Source organism: Erpetoichthys calabaricus, chromosome 8 (assembly GCF_900747795.2).
Source record: "Erpetoichthys calabaricus chromosome 8, fErpCal1.3, whole genome shotgun sequence".
Taxonomy (NCBI): domain Eukaryota; kingdom Metazoa; phylum Chordata; class Cladistia; order Polypteriformes; family Polypteridae; genus Erpetoichthys; species Erpetoichthys calabaricus.
In genome coordinates, this window is record NC_041401.2 from 26,572,358 (window position 1) to 26,595,162 (window position 22,805).

Sequence of the window (22,805 nt, forward strand, 5' to 3'; positions counted from 1 at the left end):
TCCTATACTCCTCCTCTTGCCCACTCCTGATGCAGCCCACGATAGCAGTGTTGTCAGCGAACTTTTGCACGTGGCAGGACTCCAAGTTGTATTGGAAGTCCGAAGTATATAGACTGAACAGGACCGGAGAAAGTACAGTCCCCTGCGGCGCTCCTGTGTTGCTGACCACAATGTCAGACCTGCAGTTCCCGAGACGCACATACTGAGGTCTGTTTGTAAGATAGTCCACGATCCATGCCACTAGGTATGAATCTACTCCCATCTCTGTCAGCTTGTCTCTAAGGAGCAGAGGTTGGATGGTGTTGAAGGTGCTAGAGAAGTCTAGAAACATAATTCTTACAGCACCACTGCCTCTGTCCAAGTGGGAGAGGAATCGGTGTAGCATATAGATGATGGCATCCTCTGCTCCCACCTTCTCCTGGTATGCGAACTGCAGAGGGTCGAGGGCGTGGCGTGCCTGTGGCCTCGGGGGGTAAAGCAGCAGCCGCTCCATGGTCTTCATCACATGTGACGTCAGAGTGACAGGCCGGAAGTCGTTCAGCTCACTAGGACGTGATACCTTTGGGACTGGGGTGATACAAGATGTTTTCCAGAGCCTCGGGACTCTCCCCTGTTCCAGGCTCAGGTTATGATCTGCTTTCCCAAGCGCAGGCAGCGGGGTGGCGCTGTATGCATCTTTAACGCTTGCATACAGTAAGTCAATAGTCTAATTTCCCCGGGTGTTAGTCCACATACTGGGAGAAGGCAGGTAATGTTTTGTCCAGCGTCACATGGTTAAAATCTCCAGCGATTTGCACAAGCTCCTCCGGGTGCCGCGTTTGTAATTTATCAACAGCAGAATGGATGATGTCATTCGCTATCTCCACGTCCGCCTGAGGAGGGATGTAAACAATAAGAACAATGACGTGTCCAAACTCTTTGGGCAAGTAATAGGGACGCAAACGTACGGCCAACAGTTCGATGTCCCTACAGCAAGTGGAGATTTTGACGTTTACATGTCCAGAGTTACATCACTTTGTATTGACACAGAGAGCTAGACCTCCTCCTTTCTGCTTCCCGCAGGTATTTGCGTCTCTGTCCACTCTAACTGTGCTAAACCCAGGTAGCTCCACGTTAGCATCTGGGATGGTGGTAGTTAGCCACGTTTCGCAAAAGCACAACAAACTGCATTCTCTGTAGGTTCTGACATTTTTCACCAGCGCAGCCAGTTCATCGATCTTATTTGGTAGTGAGTTCACATTTCCCAGGATCACAGAAGGCTTAAAACGCCACTTTCTCGCAAGCCGCTTCATTTTTAGCTTAGTGCCGGCTCTGGCACACATGCACACGTATGCGTTTGTGCACAAGCCATCTGCATCACCAACAACATATTTGTGAGATGACTTGTAACTGACAAAACGCATGGACTAGTAGGTAGTGTGTACTGCACTGCATTTTACTCTGGAGGACAGGCAGAAGTTTGTGAGCTGTACATGATCGGATTGAGAAGGCGAAAAAAGTCAGACGGCTAGCTTTTGCTGTTTTCGCAATTATTTCCGGCTCTGTTTCCTTTAAGAGATGTGTGGGTATGTGAAAGGAGCCAGCGATGGTGGGACCGTGACTGTTGTCACAGCTGTAGCTCTCCTCCGTTGTTCTTTTGCCACGCTGGCGGTGCTGGCTGATGACGGCTATGCTCAGCCTATGTGTATAGGCAAAAAAATAATACATGAATTCCAATCTGACATTCTCATTCATGTTTCATGGCCATGGATCAGATGCATATCCAATAACATTTGAAAGTGACTCGAATCAGATTTGAAAAGATTGGATTTCTGTGTCCATGCAGCCATGAACACATCAGATTTGTGGAACATTAAGGTAGGTTTGAGTCACTTCTTTCTGGTAATGTGAACATACTGTAGCTAAATTGTGCCCAGTGCTGCTCCATGGGTGCCATCTTTCCATGGCCCTGTAAGCAAAGGTTTGACTAAAGAGACCCCTAGTGTGAAATTTTTCACTTGTGATTTTACGTTGGCACTCAAATAATTCTGAATTTTGAAATCTCGGATTAGAGATGCTCAACTTGAGCTAGCTTACTTAAATGATACCTGGGCAACTACTTGATGAACATACCACTAGTGCTGCGCGGTATGACCAAAATTCTGTATCATGTTATTTTTCAAAATTGTACCGGTTTCACGATATTCAACATTTTTTCCCATGCATGAGTGGATGTTAACCACATTTTCAACTGCTATTACTGCGTAGACTGGGTAAGAATAACCTGAGAATTGTAGGGTGCACAAAAAAACATTTTAATGTGCACATAAGTATTAATACAGGTTTGCATGGCCCCATAAAGTGATTGTTTTCAAGGGGGTGACACTAATGAAGAGAAGGAATCACATTGCATGGCAGTTGCAGTCAAAATATAGAACCTTTTTATTGAACAAATTTTGCAAACAACTTAAACTATAATTTTGACAACATATTTTCAACCATCCAATGAGGCGTTTAGACTTAGTAAAATATCCAGAGGTGTTTGTCAAAAGTTGTATTACACTGAACATGTCTTAGAAAAGGAATAGTCAATATTTTTTGTAAACCAACTACACTTTCTGTTAATGTTAACAATCTCTGTCCACTGACACGTTAAAGTGACTTTTTAAACAGCTTTACCATCATTAAACTGCATAATATTTAAACTAATAAATAATAACAATAAAATAAATAGTATTATTACTGCTAGTTGCACTATTCAAGACTTCAAGCCCAGGTGCATTACACAGTATTCACCAAATAAAAATAAAATAAAACAAAACAAGTGCAACTTGGTGATGATATCTTTACCAACTGAACCATCATTTAGGCAAACTGCATTAATATGGACCTTGCTTCAAGCGAAGCTATATACATAAATAAATAATAAAACTGCAACTTGCATTTATAATGCTATTTGTGATATAGCCCTATGGGAAGCGTATTAGGGCCACAGTGAAGAAGAAAAAAATGAAATGTCGAGAATAAAGTCGACATGTTAACTGTATTCTCGACATTTCCACTTTAATTTTGATGCTTATGTCGAGATTAAAGTCGACATTTCCACTTTATTCTCATAGTTTATTTTATAATTAAAGTAGAATGTTGTAAACTAAACTTCATCCTAAAATCAATGTTTAATTTACTAGATTTTCTCAAACCCCGTTATAGGTTAATGTAGCACATTAAATGCTTTGTGTTAAGTGTTCCCCGACCCAGTTGTTAATTACTACGCTTCTTAAACTGAGTTCCTCCGCACTAAGAGGAGGCGCCAGCAGCAATCTCCGCACAGAATCCATTCACTTCATGATATTCCTGCTCTCTGAAAATTTAGAATGCTAAGATAAATATTTGATATCATTTTCAGGATGAAATGCATTAAAGCAGGTATTAAACATGCACGGTAGTGAGGCGGCAGTGCTGCTCCCTTGCAGTAAGGGGTCCCCAGGTGTATGTTCAGTGTAGAGAACTTTATGGCAGGTGTGACGAGGCTCCAGAAAACTGGATGTATGAATAGCTATCGCACAGGTTTAAGTTAAATATTGTGCAAATGTTGGGTTTGTGATCTGGTGGTCGGAGACACGAACACAGAATTCAATTGATGTTCTTCTGAGCGGGCTTTCTTTATTGCTTGCGTGCTGTCTGTCTGACGTACCAAAACCCCAGTTCCTATCCTTCCTCTTTCTTTCTCCACATAACCAATCACCACACGATAAACGTCTTTGTGAAATTAAAACTAGTTATAAACTTAGACCACAGAGTGTTCAGAACTTTTAAAAAAAATGTTCGTTATACATGTTTAATTACGTCATCCATTCAGGGTTGCGCCCATCCCAGCAAGCATTGTGTGTGAGGCAGGAGCAAATCCTGAACGAGTCACCAGCACATCGCAGGGTGAATACAAGCAATACATACACTAGCAGGGTCAATATAGCATAACAAAACCCCACATCCTACATGACTTTGAAAGGAAACTGAAGCGTGCTGAGTAAACCCACCAGAAAAACATGCAAATTCAAGGCAGGGTACACCCGGCACCCCCTTGCTGCGAGGCAGCAGTGCAACCTCCATGCCACCACATGATTAATACATGCTTTAATGCATTTCATCATGAAAATTAAATCAAGTATTTATCTTAGCATTCTAAATGCTCAGAGAGCGGGAATATCATGAAGTGAATGTATTCTGTGCGGTGATCGCTGCGGGCGCCTCCTCGGTACAAGAGGAAGTCAGTTTAAGTAGCACGTACCGATTTAACATGGCTCGGGGAACACTTAACGCAAAAAGCATTTAATGTACTATATAACTTATGACGGGGTTTGAGAAAATCTAGTACATTAAATATTCATTTTACGATGAAGTTTAGTTTACGATGTTCTACTTTAATGACAAATTACGAGAATAAAGTCAACATGTCGACTGTTTATTCTCATCATAAGCGTTGTGATTAAAGTGGAAATGTCGAGAATGAAGTCAGCATGTCGTCACACTATTACACAGTACCCAGGTACATTACACATTATTGAAAAAAATAAAACAAGAACAACTTGGCTTGCAGTATTATCCAGTAGTATAGAAACAGAATTCACACATTTGAACATAATGGTCCACATCCGACCTTTTAAAAACAAAGTATCTCCGGGCAATGGACGTGACTCCTTTTTTTCCCGGCAAAAGTTCTTCTGTGTCATCATGTTCAACTTCATCGTCAGCTACAGCTTCAGTTTCGGAATGTTCTCTGTCCATTTTCACCGCGCAATGCCTACATACACTACCACATGTACTCCGTTCCGTTGCATGCCTATTTAGCAGTGTAGCAGTGAAAAAGATCCCCCGCGCAACACTTCCACTAACGCATGTACAGTACTCCGTTGTATATGATTAGCAGTGTAGCAGTGAAAAAGGACCCCCCTTGAGCAGTTTCCCGCTGTGCCACGTTCCGAATGTCACTTAGGCAATTTAAACTGGTGTTGCGGTATAGGACAAATCCATATCCTAACAAAAAGAAACGGTTTTCAGTATGAACCGGTATACCACCCAGCACTACATACCACTATTTTAAATTTGCTGTTAATACTTGTATTTATGTTTTATATTCTGTTACATCAAAATGCTGTCCATTTGAATAATGGAGTTACTTTTAATTAAAAAAGCCAATGAAAGGGATTTCAGTTTTGTCATGGTATTTCACAGGTATTTTTATCAAATGCAAAAAACTGTGATATCTCTAGTATTGTGACATCTCTAATATGTATAAGAGTAAATGTGGATGTATAGAATGCTCGGTTGGGTGATCTAGAAAATCTCAGGTAAAATGTCAGTACAGTGTCCAGTTAAAATGAAGGAACGTGTGAACAATATAACACCTAGCTACTTGTAATACAAGATATTTACCATATATACTCGCGGATAAGTTCTCCCACGGATAAGTCGGGACTTGAATTTACTGTATAATTTCTGGTATTTTTATAATGTCGGTCGTATTAGTCGAATGTGGAAAACTCACGCTATTGGTCCAAGAGATTGATATGTTAACACCCACCTGAGAGAGTAACCACGGAGCGTACTACCTTTTACTTTCCCCTATGTATTGTGACTGCGTAACCACACGGTAATACCCGAACTATTCCAAAGGAACGTTTGCACTGATTTGTGTTTTTTGTATCTCAAACCCTCATACACTTTTATCGTAAGAGCATCCCTTCCTTATCTATAATGGAGTGTTCGATCAGAAGAAAACATGAAGCTGGTTTTAAATTTAACGTATTTGAAGTAGCAAAAGTAACTAAACCCACAGTTTAAAAAGCACTTTTAATATTTCGGGCATTTTTGGATGTCACAACGTATTCTTTCTGATGTTAACTTTATTTACAATTTATAAACTATTGTAATCAGCCAGTCCATTGAAGTAACGTGTTACTACTGCTGTATTAATTCTCAGTAATTCTTGCATTTTGCATGCAGAGATTTCCATTGTTTGGCCAAAAACAGACTTGCCAAGGAAATATTGCAGCAGTAGGGTAATTCTGTAAAAATGTAGGGAATGTGAAATGGGCAGAGGAAAATTAGTATTTATTTTTTAATCCTTGCTTTAATGTTTTTCCCCTGTTCGAGCATAATTTTCTCCAGCTTTAAGAACGCTAAATAGTCAAAATAAGGCAGCAAGTGTGAATGCTGTTAATTTAAGGAAATTTTGAGATCTAGAGTTAAAATATAATTAACACATTCTTAGCTTAGGTGGCACAGTAGTGCAGACTGACAAGCATTGCCACTTTACTGATCCAGCATATTCTGTTCAAATCCAGCACCTGCTTGTCTGTGTGGAGTTTGCTTGTTCTCCTCAAGCAGTTCTGCTTTATTTATCCTAAATTGAGATAATTAAATGACAATAACTGTTATTAGTTTGGCAGTGAACACATTTTCTTTTCTAATTAGACATTTTCAAAAGACCATAAAAGAATGAAAAAGTGAATTATGGAATCCTAGGGAAAGTCCTCATTTTTCTACAGAAATATGTCTTATTTGGATTTCGAGAGGTGGCAGCCTTTAACAGCCATTTTTCATACAAGTCAAGTTATTCTTGAGCATTGTTTGTAATGTTTGTATGTGTCATTGACTTTTACTTTTGACATTCCAAGATAAAAGACAATCAGCCCACTTTAAACATTTTAAAGAACTGATGATTGTGTCAGTCAGTCACTCATTTTCTAACCCGCTTAACCTGAACAGGTGGTCTGCTGGAGCCTATCCAAGCTAGCATAAGGCACCAGTCCATCGCAGGGTTTGATGATTGTGCGTTGCATTAAAAACTCAAAACGGCCACAAAGTCGTAGCTGTCTGTACGTCAAGTTAAAAAGAATGAACCTGAACACAAATTCAATAAACAATCTAGGCCAGTTTCCTCAATTTTTATATTACTGAAATATACTTTGGCCTGTTTTTAGCCTTCCATTTAACAAAGTTTAGTTGAGCTTCTTATAATGTGCAGATTAAACAAAGGGCACCACAAGCTCTGTGTCATCGACTCCTGCAGCACTTGTGCAATTCCTCTCACTTGTCGAATGCCGAATTCCACAGTTAATATATGCATTATGGTTAAAGAGCAATGGCAACAGGAAGGTACAACTATATCCAAGATGTAAACAATGAAAACAAAACGATTCCTAAGTAATGAATTTGGCATAAGTATAAAATAGTGATTTTTAAAAAAGGTGATGTTGACTATTTTTGCATAAATATGTACCGGTATATTTGCGAGAATTACTAATTTTGTGTGGGATATTCACAATCTCGCACAATTTCCCGTCCTGACTTTTTAAAATTTGACAAAAGGGAATTGAACCAGCAGCCTTATGATGGAAAAAATGTAATGCTTCATCGTCCGTCCACAGTGCCAGCTTATTTATATAATTTGCAGAAACGCTCAACGGTAGCTAAACTCTTTTTGTAATGCAAAACTCCACCATTGGCACGAGCTGCATGTATTTGTTGGTAGGAGGATGAGTTTCAGTTGGAAACCCCTTTTGTCAAGTTGCTGTTTTGTTAAAAAATGAAAATGTGAACATAATGACCAGATTATTAAAATTGTGTAATTTTATATTTTCCTCTTTTGGGGTGTTAACTTTACTAACCACCATTTGTCAAGAATTGTACCATGTAAATTGCCAGAACTTTCAAAGGTTGGATTTCTGGCCTTGTCAGTTCAGTTGTTCTTATTTTATAGTGCCTTATTAAAGAAAAAATTAACACTGGAACTAATTACCAAGGTTATTTAAAATAGTCTACTAAAAGCCTTAAGTTCAAGTTTTTTATTTAATCAATTTTACACAGTTGGATCCAATAACAGAAATAAAATGAAACAAATGGACGCAAGGCAGGTTTCAAATGTAAAGAAATGCAAACCTGCTCACATCATTTGAAAAGCAGATCTGCATTAACTACTTCTAGCAGTCTGATAGCATGTTTTACATAAAATGGTTACATGATACTGCACAATTCTGGAATTTTTGTTACCTTTGGTATTCCTTATTAAAAAGACATGGCACTGAGAAGAAAGAAATTTCAGGATCGGTTTGTGTGAGTCTTTAAAGCGACCGTCTTCCCTGATTTACTGAAGTTAAGTTCTGTGTGTAATGGGAGTCTATCATCAGCTATGATGATTTCCAGTTTTTATAACATTGCCCTATGACAAACATTTTAGCAAATCTTTCACGTCGGCCCCAATAACTTTTTAGCTGCATGCTTGTTAACCTGCGGGTGCTTTTTTTTACATTTTGGTTTGTCGGCCCACGAAACCAGGCCTGCTAAAACTGAAGTGATGACAGACTGGACCACACTGCGATAAAAGGACAACATGAGGTCCTTGTCCACTTTAAATAGTTCTGATTTAACAGAAGAGAAGTAAGAACTGTTTGCATTTAGAGCATGTCAAACTCGCTACCATTGGTGGGCCGCTTCAACTGCCATACGTGCGTCAGCGGGCTGTACTGTAACAAATACTATTATACTATTATACAAAGTTACTGTAGCTTTCTTTCCAATATTGAAAACTTTAAAAAATGTAACACTTTAAGTTTAAAGAAAAGCAATTTATTTCCATGCAGTCTCCATACAACAGTGTAGAATTAGAGTCTTAGCCTCTTAGCTAGGTCCTTATTATATTACTAGGCTCACCCGCCTTTTAAGGCGACCGACTTTTATCCTCAATTTGTGTGCGCTCCATGTGTACATCAGGCATGTAAGTGTAGGGAATGAGAACATCAAAGTGCCCATTCATAACATCTCCCAAAAACCTACGTTTTTTTTATCCCCTCGAGTGCCTGTCCAAACTTGGAGTGTAGGACTCCATAATAATATACTTGAAACTCATAGAGGAACAACTCTCACGCTGCCATTAGCTCAGAAATGGTACCATAAGTTTGAGACTTTGACATTTCAGTGAGATACTGAAGCTCATTTGTATAAGAGATTCCTGACGGCATCATTGTAAATGGCTGAAACCTTGACCAATTACTTAAAACATGTTGTACAATGTCAGCCCGAATCTGTACCACTAAAGACGGAGTTTCATGCACTAAATAAGCTATAGATGAGAATAAGCAAACACCATCTCCCCTGATATTTACTACGCGGTGAGGCATTTGTACTCCATCAACATTAATTATTTCCAGAGACATAATTTTGTCTGTTTTTCCAGCGCATCGCGCACAAAAGCAAGGGAACGATGGGAGCACCAGAACTCTGCTCGCATCGCGTCGCTTCGTTACCGCAAGCCGAAAGTAGTAAGTCTGTGATAAGCGGAATACCGCTACGCTTTGCACTCACGGGACGGAAGGACAATCCCGACCGCTTTTATATAGTGTCTTGATGATTGATATTCATTATATTATATTCATTGCTTATATATCTATCTATCTATCTATAGGAGCCTTACAGTGTGAGATTTATTTCTTTTGTCCTGACACTTGGCATCTCTTGTTAGTAACCAGTTCGTCAATATCAGGCTTAAAATCTTGTGCAGCTGCAACTTTTTATGAGGGATGAAAGGTGCTCGACGGTAAGCCTTGAGAGATGTGGGGTTTTGGTAGCTTTCATTAACAAAAACAATTGCTCACAAAGGTAAGTGCTTCCGAACATTGACAGTACTCTCGATGCCAACTTAGGGATCTGCACATACGAGGGTGGCAGGTAAGCATACAAGCCTGGCACACCAACTTCGTTGTATTTTGCCTTCAGAATAGAATCTGACTGCACTTCAATCAATTCCATTTGGATATTCTCAGGCGCATCTCAACGTTGTAAGAGAACAGCGCAATGCCCCTGTTTGTGTGAACTGAAATCACGAAAATGCTCACTGAATTCATTGCTCAGTAATTCAAGTTGGAAAACAAATCCTCCAAAAATCTAATTTTACTTTACTAAGTTTACTTCAAAGTTTATATTGTAAAATAAGCCGATATGCAAAAAGCCACCTGACCTACAATAATTTTACAAACTCAAAGTCACAAAAATATGTTAACAAACAACTCACCAACTTCTCGCCTCCACTTCAGATCTTCAGCTGTAGTCTGCACTAACTGTTCGTTACAATACTAGCACAAAATTACATGAAACTAGAGCCAGTCTCAGCAGCCCAGTCAGTAGTGTAGCCTTAGCAGGGGCGGCTCTAGGCTCGTGGCGGCCCTGGGCAGAGAAAGAATCGGTGGCCTCTTCGCCTGGCAATGTCAATATGGTATCTTATGCACGGCGGATGGCCACATCCGTTGCGGACACTGCATAGCCGCCTCGTGCTCATGACACGCTTCTATATGCGCGTGTCTGTAACTTGAAAACCAAGTGGCGGCCCATGATATTCTCATTACGGCAAAACGTTATAATACTACATATAGCTTACTGCTCCAACTCTGGCGACATTTGTAAATACAGCGTACTAATTAACAAGAAACAGAATGTTTTTCCGGCCACATTGCCGTCAGCTGTGTCGTTATTTTCTCTTTCTTTTTTATATTCAATATATATTGGCATGGCGGCCCCTGGGATTTGGCGGCACTGTGCAGGTGCACAGTTTGCACATGCCTAAGGCTGCCCCTGCTGCAGCCTAGCACTTCAGTTGTGACGCTGCGGCTCATTAACTTTGGACAAGGCTTGTGGGCTATACTAGCAGATGACGTTTCCGGTACCGTAATGCCATGGGGAAAACGCGCTTTCGTCAGAAGGCAGAAGTAAGAAAAGTCAATAAGTAACACCGAAGATGCAGAATGATTCAATCACAAATGATAGTAATCAAACTAGGATCTGTCATGTGGGCTTCACAGATTTCTGTTGCGGGCCGCGTGTTTGATATTCCTGATTTAGAGTGTGTTGATTTAAGTAATGGCTTTCATCCATCCCAGACGTGTGTCCTATCAGCATACTTGATCAGTGGTCATTGTTCTATCTCAGGTCACTACTGTACAGTGCAAATAGTAATGGAGACAGAACACAGCCTTAAGAGAATGACTTTTGAAAGTGTGTCTTGTACTTTTGACTGTCTGTGAACAATTTAAAAGAAAGTCCTGAATCCATAGTGTAATAAATATGTTAATGTTAATTCTGCCCAATTTCTCGATTGGTGTGCAAGGCTGCATGGTACTGAAAGATGAAGAAAAATCCTGAAGTAGTGGTGTGACATATGAACCAGACTTATCGAGGAAAAGTGTAGATTTGTTGTAGGATAACCAGCAGGGCAACTTCCACACGTCTTTTGGAACGGTAAATGGATTGGTGGCTATCTTGAAAAGACTTTGTCATTAAAATTTTTTTCAGCAAGTGTTCAAAGCATGTCATTGGAATGGAAGTTACTTCTTGGCCTGGAATCCTTTGGACCTGGGGTAGTAATTGACTTGCCATAATTATTAAGTTCCTCTGCCACTGGGATAAAGAAAGGCACTTTATAAATTTATAGAAGCCAAGGTGAAAAGTGCAAGAGGCGAAGTTAACGTTTGCTCTCTTGAATGGCTGTTCCCTTCAGATGTTAATGTGCTTTCAACTATGTGTTGCTGAGAACTGTTGACTTGTTTGTGTACTACATGTTACAAGTCACATATTACTATTAGCAGGAGCATCATTGACCATATTGTGTCAAAGGGCCAGGTAGTTTGGTCACATCAAATGACATGACTTTTGTGTAGTGGGATTGCAGGATACAGGTTTTCACGTCAGTGTCCCTATTATTCAACTCTCTGTTTGTGCACGTCAAATTGAACTCGCATGTATCTCTTTCTGTATTCTCCGCTGTTTAAGGTTGTGGTGTTGTAACTTGTACAACTGGAATTTACTTGCTGCTTTGGATTCAATTTGCAGCCCTAAGCAAGTCACTTTATCAGCTTATGTGTCATTTGTAAAAACATAATCTGCTTACATAAATGTTATCCTCATGTAAAGTTTTCCTGTTTAAAGATCACTGCCAAAAAAACGTTGCAACATTTATTTTGTGAATTTAGCAAAGCGTGTTTTGACTAACAAAGCCTTAGCATTCTGGATTAGCTGGCTGCTTACTACATTATATTTGATGGCAGTTTCAAATGTTCCCGCAATCTTTGTCCATAAACTCGCATATTTCCAGATGTCTGTCTATAGTGCCTTCAGAACGTATTTAGACCACTGTACTTTTTCACATTTTGCTATGTTGCATCCTGCTGCTAAAATCATTTAATTTTTTTTCCCTCATCATGCAACGCTCAAACTCCCAAAAAGACAAAGCAAAAACAGAATTTTAGAAGTTTTGGCACAATTATTAAAAGATGAGAAACTAAAATCTTCTGTTGACACAAGTATTCAGACCCTTTAATATGTACTTGTAGTTGAAGCTCCTTTGGCATTTGTTACAGCCAGAACTCTTCTTGGGTATGACGTGACAAGCTTAACACGCCTGGATTTGGGGAGTTTTTGCTATTCTTCTATGCAGATCCTCTCACCCTCTGTCAGGTTGGATGTAGACCATCAATGGACAGCTATTTTCAGGTATTTTCAGAGGAGTTCATTTGGGTTTAAGTCTCGGCTGGGAAACTCCAGAATATTGATATTTGTTGACCCTAAAGCAGGGGTGTTGAACTCTGGGCCTGGTGGGCCACAGTGGCCGCAGGTTTTCATTCTAACCCTTTTCCTAATAATAAGTGACCAGTTTTCACTGCTAATTAACTTCTCTTCCCTTCATTTTAATAGTCCTGTTTTTAAGGATTTGGTCCTCTGAATTTATTCCTTTCTTCATTAAATGACAACCAAACAGAAATTAGATGTGAAATGAGCCAACAGATGACCAGCTAAACTGGGCTTTCAAACTCCAACCAACCTCTTAATGAGAAGCTGGTTCCTCCTGTTAATTAAAGCCGTTATTTAATTCCGTGACCAATTGGCTGCTCTCAATCTGCCACAGCAGCCATTTCCACAACTGTTGAGTTTCTGTTTTTTCTAAGAACACTGTCAAAATGTTTTGGTGACCTGAGAGATCATCCTTACTGAGACCTTCACCATTCTTTATTCTGAGATATTGTGTGATGGGCACAGATGAGCTGGTCATGTGGAAGCTCATTCTTTGTCATTATTGTTTGGCTGCTAATTAAGGAAAAAGAAACAACTAAGGGACCCGAGTCTCAGGTTAATTTAAATTATGGCAAAATAAGCAGCATAAACTGGTCAGTAATCAAAATTATGGTTAGAATGAAAACCTGCAGCCATTGTAGCCCTCCAGGACCGGAGTTCGACACACATGCCCCAAGGCATTACAATGTTGTATTTGCTTTGTGCTTAAGGTCATTGTTCTGTTGGAAGGTGAAACTTTGGCACAGTTTGAGGCCCAGAGTGCCTTGATGAAGGTTTTCATTAAGGATATCTCTGTACTTTGTTTTAACTTTCCCTCAACCCTGGCTAGTCTCCCAAGCTGAAAAACAATCCCATAGAATGATGCTGTCACCACCATGCTTGACTGTTGGAATGGTGTTGCGCAGGCGATAATTGGTTCCCTTCAGATGTGACACTTAGAACTGAGGTCAAACAATAGTCTGTGAGTTTGGTGCCTTTCTGCAAACTCCAAGTGGGCTGTCATGTATCGTCTGTCTACTTTAACATAAAGTCCACATTAGAGGAGTTTTGTGATCATGGTTGTTCTTCCAAAAGATTCTTCCATTCCATTCATATACAAGTTCTCTAGAGATCAGTCAGAGTGACTGTCTGGTTCTTGGTCACCTCTTAACAAGGACCTTCTGCTCAGTTTGCCCAAGCAGCCGGGTCTAGGAAGAGTAGTAGTTGTTCCAAACTTCTTTCATTGGAGTTATGGAGGCCTACTGTGCTCGAGGGAACCTTCAATGAAGTGTGACTTTTTTTTTTTGTATAGCCTTCCCCAGATCTGTGACTTGACATAGTCCTGTCTCTAAGCTCTGAAGGTCTTTGCTTTGATACACATTGTCAACTGTGGGACCTCCTATAGACAGGTGTGTGTGTGTGCCTTTCCAAATTATTATCTGAACATTAGTTGCAGGTGTTCTGTTTTCATCTAAAAGTAAAAAGGGAAAATATCCTTGGGCATTCTGCTGTTGATAGTAAAAGGAAAGAAAAGCATTTTGATTTTTTTTTGGTAAAGCCACACCATTACAGTTATGAATAATTTAGCCTGAAGTAAGTTTTGTTTTCAGTTTATTAAAGCATCCATCCATCCATTTTCCAACCCGCTGAATCCAGAGAATACTTTATTAATAGGGATTAGATACAGAACCTTAACAATAATTATTGCAATTAATAGCCTAAATGGCTATTATGGATTTTCTGCAGGTATAGAGTTGAGTCATGTGGGCATACCTACAACTTCTTCCTTAAAATCAACAAAGAAATTTTTATATAACAAGATTTTCAGAAGCCCAGGTCATTAGTGATGCAGTTCTAGAAAAGTATTTTTGTATGTGTTGCACATTTTTAACATGAATAAAAAGTATTCTGAAGATGAACTGCTGATTGTTTGAAGACCAGTGTTTAATAACCCTGATAAACGGGTTGGTCCGTAGTAATTCACCCTATTAGCTGGAAATGTTTACAGTGAATCTCTCTCTTTGTTTGGGTGTGTGTATACACAGTGTATCTTATATATAATCTATATACACAATATTTAAAAATAAAAAAGTGTTATATAACCAGAACTAAAAAGAAGAACCCCAGAAACAATTCTAGAATATTCTTCCTCCTCTCCTTTTAGGTCAGTCAGACATCTCCACACTTGAAGACGTGGTGTGTTTTTTTTTTTTTTTTTTTTTTTTTTTTTTTCTTCCCCAAATGAGTTGGGGCTTGAAACGTTTTTGGGTCTAGGTATCTTGTCCCTTCTATTTGTAGCTAAGGTCTGTTTTCAGCATCAGTCCCCTGCCACCTCCACTCCATCCATTAACTCTTTTTGTCTCTGTCTCTCTGTTGATTCTAAACCTATGTCTGGTTTCTGTATCACAGAGACTCCATTACACGGGTTTACAGTGTGATCCTCTGTGTCATCTTTGTGCCTTTCTGCCATCCAAACTGGTTTCCTGCTGTGCTGTTAGGCAAGAGCTGGTTGGGGATTGCTTTGTGTCATGGTTCCTCTTTTCTACCCATTTTAACTTCTCTCTTCTCTCTTTTGCTGAGTACTGTACTCTTATGTTCGAGGCATGTGTGTAGGTTGTTTCATTGACTTCATATTTTCTTTCCATTTTTATTTGCTGCCTCCCTTTTAGTGCCCTCTCAGGGTGGGTTGGCTATTTCATTGCTATATACAGTATTACAGAATCAGTTTATTTAATGGAGTGTTTCCCAGCCTCGGTCCTGGGGGCACACTGTGGCTACAGGTTTTTGTTCCAACCAGATTCCTAATCAGTGACAACACCTGAAAACACTGATCTCATTTATTTAGCTGGTATTTTTCTTCTGCATTCAGAAAAGCACAGCAGCATGTTTTTTACATTTATAAGACATTTAGAAATATTTCTGCTTTTGCTATAGATTTACTTGCTTAACTCTTTCATTTTTGTTGATTTCATTATATTTTGCCCTTTCTCTGTGCAGTTTTCCCACTTTGTTGTATCTTATTAATGACTGTTAAAAAACGAGCAGAGCAGACACGCTGGCAAACAACACTGAATAATCAAAGGCTGCAAGTACTTTAGCGTCAGACCCACAAATTAGTAAATAATGGATTAAACACACACTTGGAACACCTAGAAAAGTAGAATGAAAATCAAGATGAAAATATTGTTAAAAAGAAAAAAAAATACATTATTCTCATATAACTGCTTGGTACATTTTAAAATATATATTTTTTTTTACCAAACATAGTTTTCTTATTTTTATATTGTTCCCAAAACACAGAAGTTGGGAAATAACAGATCACTTAATTAGCCCAGGAGTCCAATTAAAAACAGAAGCTGGTTAGAACAAAAACCTGCAGCCACGGTGTGCCCCCAGGACCGAGGTTGGGAAACACTGATTTAATGTACTCTTTTTTTTTTTTTTTTTCTTTTCATTAATAAAAATGTTACTTTGGAAGATAAGGAATTCGAGCACTGAAACCTAAACATCATCTTTAGTTACTCTCTATGGGCAGGCCAGTTGCCTGCAGTTGCAGTGCCAACATTATCTGCTATTGGAAGTTCACATAGTAGTCCGGCACCAATTTCTCTTTCTATGGAAATGAAAACTTTAAGTTACTCTCCATTTCTTCAATTTCAAACAGTTGTCCCTTTTTAATTCTTTTTTTTAAAATGACACCAATAAACGGACAATTTAATCTTAATGTCGAAAGTCACAGAAGAGCTGGAAGGAGATTAAAGAGAAATATTTCTGGAGGGAAGAACAATAATATACTTTGGTGTTGAGGAGTTGTAAGCTGTTTGAGTTGGGGCGTAACACAAACATACTAAATAAAACAAAACAGGGGGGGAAAAAAAAAAACAGGAAGTTCAGGGAGGGTTTCCGCATGCATTTTTAGTCTGATTGCTCCGTTTTTCAAAGTAGTGTGTGTGCACACCCTCTCCGCCCCAGTAAAATGCTCATCAGCCGGCTGGAGCCCAGCACAGTCTCGTCTATGGTAGTGTGACCTTTTACTGATCTGGCTTTGCTCCAAGTTTAAACTGTTTTTGCTTTGTTCTGTGTTCACAAGCTTCATATTTTACTGTTGCCATCTGTTCCGTCACTGCCAAATGTTTCAGATTAGGATATGGTTTAAATATTTTGTTTTAACATTGTTTATAGTTGGTATGTTTTTTTTTTTTTTTTTTTTTTTCTAATGAAGAAATTCCAATATAATATCTAAATTCCTTTATGAGCGGTTATAATCAGAGGGCATCTCTTCCTATTTGTCAGAGGCTTATCCTCCCATGTTAAGGTTTAACTTTTTAATGATTTAAACGGATTCCTGAATAGCAATATTCTGAAATCGTGAAAAGGGAACACCTGATTTCTAACCAAGTGCTCATGCTGAGAACAGTAGCCCCTTGTAATTCCATCTCAATTTTTTTTATTTTAGTATTCTTATTTTGCATCTTAGTTTTCTAAAGTAATTGGATTGAGAACTTTATGATGACACCGTCCAGATTCAGACTAAAACAGATTCCAGCTACATAGGTCTGGTCTGATAATACTTTATCAATCCCTAAATGGCAAATTGACTTTTTGCTTGACATTTTGGGGGTGGGTCAAAGTACAGGGTCTGCCATTGTACAATTTTCAGGTTAAGGGCCTTGCTCAAGGACCCAATGGAGTAGGATCCCTTCTGGCAGTAACAAGATACCAGCACAGATCCTTAGCCACAGAGCCACCTCTCTACCCTTACATGTTGGATGTTATAAGAAACTAAAAATGGCTGTAAGTTGATACTGCAGTTGTTGTTAATGTTTATTTTTACTACTACTTCTCCTTGTTTGGTTGACCCCTTTATCCAAGGCAACTTGCAATATTTGAAATTCAATTAGTTTAATTATTTTTGTGTTGTTAATTGGAGTACAGGCAGGTGAAGTGACTTCCTCATGGTCATACAGTGTCAGTAGTAGGATTTGAACCCACAATCTCAGGGTTTGAAGCCCAAAGCCTTGACCGCTGCACCACACAAAAGAGCTTTGTACCCAAACCCATATGACATGTTATATTAACTATCTAATCCAAATGTGTGCTGCTGATTTCAGATTGCAAGGCTCAGTAACATACATTGCATTTTACACTTTGCTTACTTGAAAATGATGCTGTTGGAGAACACACTCGCTTCTGGTACACTAATCACGTGCAAATATTACTGAGCATATTATTCTTTCACTAGATAGACAATTAAAATTTTACTTCTGACTAGCTGAAATCTTTGCAGATGAACGCTAAAAAAATTTGTGCATCTTATGGTTGTTGCATGTTTTGAATATTGTTTTCTTGTTTACTGCTTAGGATATATTAGAGATGAAGGTGATGTGTGGATGTTCATTCAAACTACATGTCCCTTACTGCAGTAAACTTCTATTTAAGTAAATGCTATAATTGTTACCTTTTGATAGGTCAGGTATAGTAGCACACAACCTCATGTCCTGACCACTGTTGTTGAGGTCCGTGTTCATAAACTATTTACTGATCTTATGCTTGCATTAAAAGGCTAATATACATCTGAGGTCATAATTCTGCCTTAGACACTAGTGACATTTGTTCAGGTTGGTGTTTACCAGCTGCCCTAAGTGGAGAGGTCAGAGCACTTTGGGGTTCTTTTTCATGAGTGAAAGTAGAGGCGGGTGTGAGATTGGCCAGTCAGCACTTTTGTGAAGAATAGATTGAATGACATTAGTAAAACAGGGCCAATGTTGTCTGATGAAGATTTTGACTTACTGGTTACTTTATAACCCCCATGCATGTGTCTCAAACTGTGTACTGACCCGTAAAATGAGATTCTAGGTTCAAACAGCAAGTCTGGCTAGCAATAATGGACAGAAAGTGAAATACTCCACTTGGCTTTTTATTGGTGTGGACACTAATGAGGAACTGTGCTGTAATATATAAATATTATATATAATATAGTGTGTGCTTGGTGTGTGGGTGTGTTTGTGTGTGTCCTGCGGTGGGTTGGCACCCTGCCCTGGATTGGTTCCTGCCTTGTGCCCTGTGTTGGCTGGGATTGGCTCCAGCAGACCCCCGTGACCCTCTGTTCAGATTCAGCGGGTTGGAAAATGGATGGATGGATGGATATTTTTTCCTTGTCATTAATGGGTACCATTGGTTTGACTTTGTGTCAAACAAGTGGCTGCTCATGGAGTCCTGAGTGATGCGGATTACCTGCATTGTAAGGGAGCGTTAGCTATGGCACTGCAGCCATTTGGTGTAATTCCCCCATGGTGATCTGCCTCACAGAATCCACATTGCTGAGATCTTGAGTGGCTGGACCAGGCCAAGGGGATGCCCACGTATCACCTGGCTGTAGCAGAAAGAGGATAATTTCCAGGGGGTGGGACTGAACCGCATGTCTGCAAGGGGGGTTGCCAATCGGGATCCTGAGATGTTTCATTGTGTGGTGGGTGTGGCAATGCACTGTGCCAGTGCATGCTGCCCGACCTGACCTGGGGAAGGAGTGTGTGTGTGTGTGTGTGTGTGTGTGTGTGTGTGTGTGTGTGTGTGTCCCACACCTAAATGTAGGTTGCACTGAGGTTCATGTGACAGCTGTAAGGTATTTGGATTTCTTAACTCGCTCTTAAGACACAGCAAGGTGTTTATTTAAGGAACCATTCCGTTATATTTTAATTAACAGGGAGGCATAATTGGTAACAACCCAAGAATGTATTTTAAATGTCTGTCTTGTTCAAGAATAGCATCACAACCTGAGGAAAAGTTTGTAGCAATGCTTCCCTTGCTTATGCCAAAAACAGTGAACAAATTCCTTTTAAACCCTTATTCAAACTATCTTTAATAAAAAATATTTTCTGTTATTTCTGTATCTCTTGGTATCCAGATTAGAGCACAATAATTAAAAAGGGGATTTCTGCTTGGCACCGTATTTTGTTCAACTGTGTGTACACATGACATGTTTGGATTTTTTTCCTTCTTATAAGGACTTGGTGGCCACCTAACATAGTAAATCTTATTAAAACTGGGAAACATTAACCTCCAGGCACTGAGGTCCAAAGGTTAAAATACCACAAGTAAGTTGACTTTTTAAGTAATCTACCATAGTAACCTCTGTAAACCTCAGTACACTGTTTGCTCATAGTAGACTGGCCATGAAAGCACGTTCACAGAAATATTGGACGGCTGCACAGCACTTATGGCTGCAAGTGGAAAAGCAGGATAGATAAATGGATAAATACGTTGTACACTTCCATGCTTCTGTGCAAGCAGGTAACTTTTAAGCTTTTTCTTACTGTATATTTACCAGTATGCTTATATAACTCCTAACTAAATAACATATTGTGTATAAGGAAGTATTTACTGCTTAAATGTTTTGAGTAAACACTCTTGTCTTCTTTGGGAATTAAAAGTTCTAGACACACACAAGCATCAACATCTAACTTTTACTCGATGGTCATGTATTCTTGGCCATTTGTGAATAAAAATAAATAAGTAAATTAAATAAATAAATAAAAAATTGGCAATTGCTAAAGAAATACCAAACATATCTAAAGTTTGCTAAATTATGGAAATGGCACACGTGTTTGCATGTATTACGAAAATTAATTCATTAATATGGTTATAAATAGCACACACATCTGCATCAGCCATATAATCTGTATTCTGAATGTGGATTTTCCAAATTGGGGTTTCTAGTGTTTATTTATTTCTATCTTCATATTCACTGCATTCAGTTCTGCAAGTTATGTGCTGCATTTATTTGTTGTGCAGCTTTATGCAATACACGGCTTAGGGGGTATATTTGTCCAAGTCGAAGTTGTGAAATCTAAAGTGTCATCCATGACCACATACTTAGCTGTGTTTTTATACTGAAAGGGCTTGCTGTGAACTGTGCGAGTCATTAAAAGGACTTGGAACCCTTGTCTGACTGCCTTAAGCCCAAAATGCCACGTCAGTCCTCAACCTGATTATTTTACCCAGTCCCTACCGCTAAGATATCCCATAGATACACTGTAGCTGCGACCTGTGAGCATTCTGTACCAACATTTTAACTTTTCACATGAAAACTGTTCTCTTTTTTGTTAATGTGCATAGAATGTGCAAGCAGGTGTGTTAAGTATGAAGTGGATGGGTTAATTTTTGTGCCTAGTTTTGGTTGATTCCACACTTTGATCTGTACTCGCTGTATTTCTTCTATTCTGTCTTCTCAATTTTGATTGTCACACATTTTCCAGTTTTTTCACATCTGGGCTTATTAAGTGCCAACATTGTTGTTATAGTTTTTAAGTGCTCTGAACATATTAAGTTCATTTAAGCAGTGCAATATGTTTGAATTCAAGCTTAGGGGTCCACATCAAGGACTGGTTCAACTGGTCTCATAATACAGAGCAACTATAGAAGAAAGGGCAGAGCCGCCTTTTTTTTTTTTTTTTTTTAGGGAGACTGAGTTCCTTTAATGTGGGAAGTGACATCCTTCACGTTTACTACAACTCGGTGATGGCCAAAGTGATTTTCTACAGTGTGGCATAAAGGGTCAGTAACATCACTTCAAGAGAGGCCCACTGAGTCGACAAGCTAATTAAAAGGCCAAGCTCAGTTATGTGGGACACTCTGCACCCCCTGCAGGTCGCAGCGAAGGAGAGAATTAAAACAAAACTGAGTGCCATTATGAACAATGCTGCCCATCCTCTCTCTGTCACACCAACTCTGAGGACTTTCAAACAAATTTTTCAGCAGAATTATGTCAAGAAATGCTACGGGGGCTCCTTTATACCAACAGCAATACGCCTGGGACTGCCAAGTCAGAAGTTTTCTTTCTTTTTGATTTTCTTGTTTTATAGTCATTCTAGTGAGTGTTCAGTCCTAAGTGTATGTGTGTTTATGTATTTATTTACTTCTCTACCTATTATTTATTTATTTAAAGAGCTTCTGTAAAAAGCCAGATTTCCCCCTTGGGACAGATACCTGTCTGTCTATCTATCCAGATCATTTTATGTATTTATTAAAAAGTGCGTGTTTTCCCACTCTCACAATTTGCTCTGTTTATTAGCTTGTTTTTGCTGATTAAGATGGTCACGCATGTACATTACTCATTAAGAAAACATTAAAGAATCTGACATCAAGTATAAAATTTCCAAATCAGTGCCTCGATGTCTTTAGTAAGTTTGTTTTAAACTTTGATATGAAAAGGCACATCTGAAAGTGCAAGTCCAGTTTCATGTAATCTTGTAGCTTAGCAGTTTGAATCCTTTATGAGAACTTGTCCGTGCGGTAGAAATGTAGTTTGTTCATCCATGTTAAAACTATCGTTCACTTCAGAGTCATGGGAGTTGGAACCTTTCCCAGTAGCATCTCCTACAAGGCAAGATCCATCCCAGGAAGGAGCACAGGCTCTTTACAGGGAAAGCTTGCATAATGCCCAAAGTTTATTTTTATGTATGTGTATATTTTCAAATTGATATACATCTCAGTCCTGCGGTGGGTTGGCACCCTGCCCGGGATTGGTTCCTGCCTTGTGCCCTGTGTTGGCTGGGATTGGCTCCAGCAGACCCCCGTGACCCTGTGTTTGGATTCAGCGGGGTGGAAGATGGATGGATGGATGGATATACATCTCTAGGACTTTGAAGGAAAATGAAAGCACTTGGAGAAAAAGCCAAAACAGTCATGGAGAAAACCCTTAAACTCCAGTCAGTAAAACCTTGTCAATGTGCCACCATAATAAAAAATCATAACACTGAACAAACTTTTGATCGTTGCATTGAAATGTCCTCAAAAATGTACAACATACATCCCATATATGGAAGGCACTTTAAAAATTATTTACGGAAATGGATAATGGGGATTGTTTGATCTGAACCCAGTCTAGGTTCTTTTGGGTTTTCTGTAGTATGACTGAGACTTGTTGTTGTTGTTTTTCCATCAATGTGTGCCAGTCTTATTCATCTTTTTGGTACTCCCTTCCATTCCTACATGCCAGTGACTTTGATTTTTGTATTTTTCCCTTTGCCTGGTTTGCAGGTTTTGCCTTCTGTTCTAGGATTTATGTTTATAGCATGTCAGTTAAGCTGTTCTGGGCTTCAAGGTCTTAGTGACATTCCTTTGTGGTACATTTTGAAAGGTGAGGAGTCTCTGCTACCCAGAATAATGACCGAAACACATCACATTTATCAAAAATTGTGGTTTCAATCTGAAGTACAGGAAGGATAGAA

General features: G+C 39.2%; 1 protein-coding gene across 4 annotated transcripts in view; it reads left to right on the forward strand.

Moving 5' to 3' along the window:
* The window catches only part of cobll1b (cordon-bleu WH2 repeat protein-like 1b), a 132,285-nt gene that overhangs the window by 35,402 nt on the left and 74,078 nt on the right, over nt 1-22,805 (forward strand). The window contains exon 1 of one of the 4 annotated variants that reach the window (XM_028806383.2): nt 19,627-19,866. The exons of the other annotated variants lie outside the window; for them this stretch is intronic. The gene's annotated coding sequence lies outside the window, so the exon portion shown is untranslated. Of the gene's footprint in view, nt 1-19,626; nt 19,867-22,805 lie in introns of those variants that run through there. 4 annotated transcript variants of the gene reach the window in all.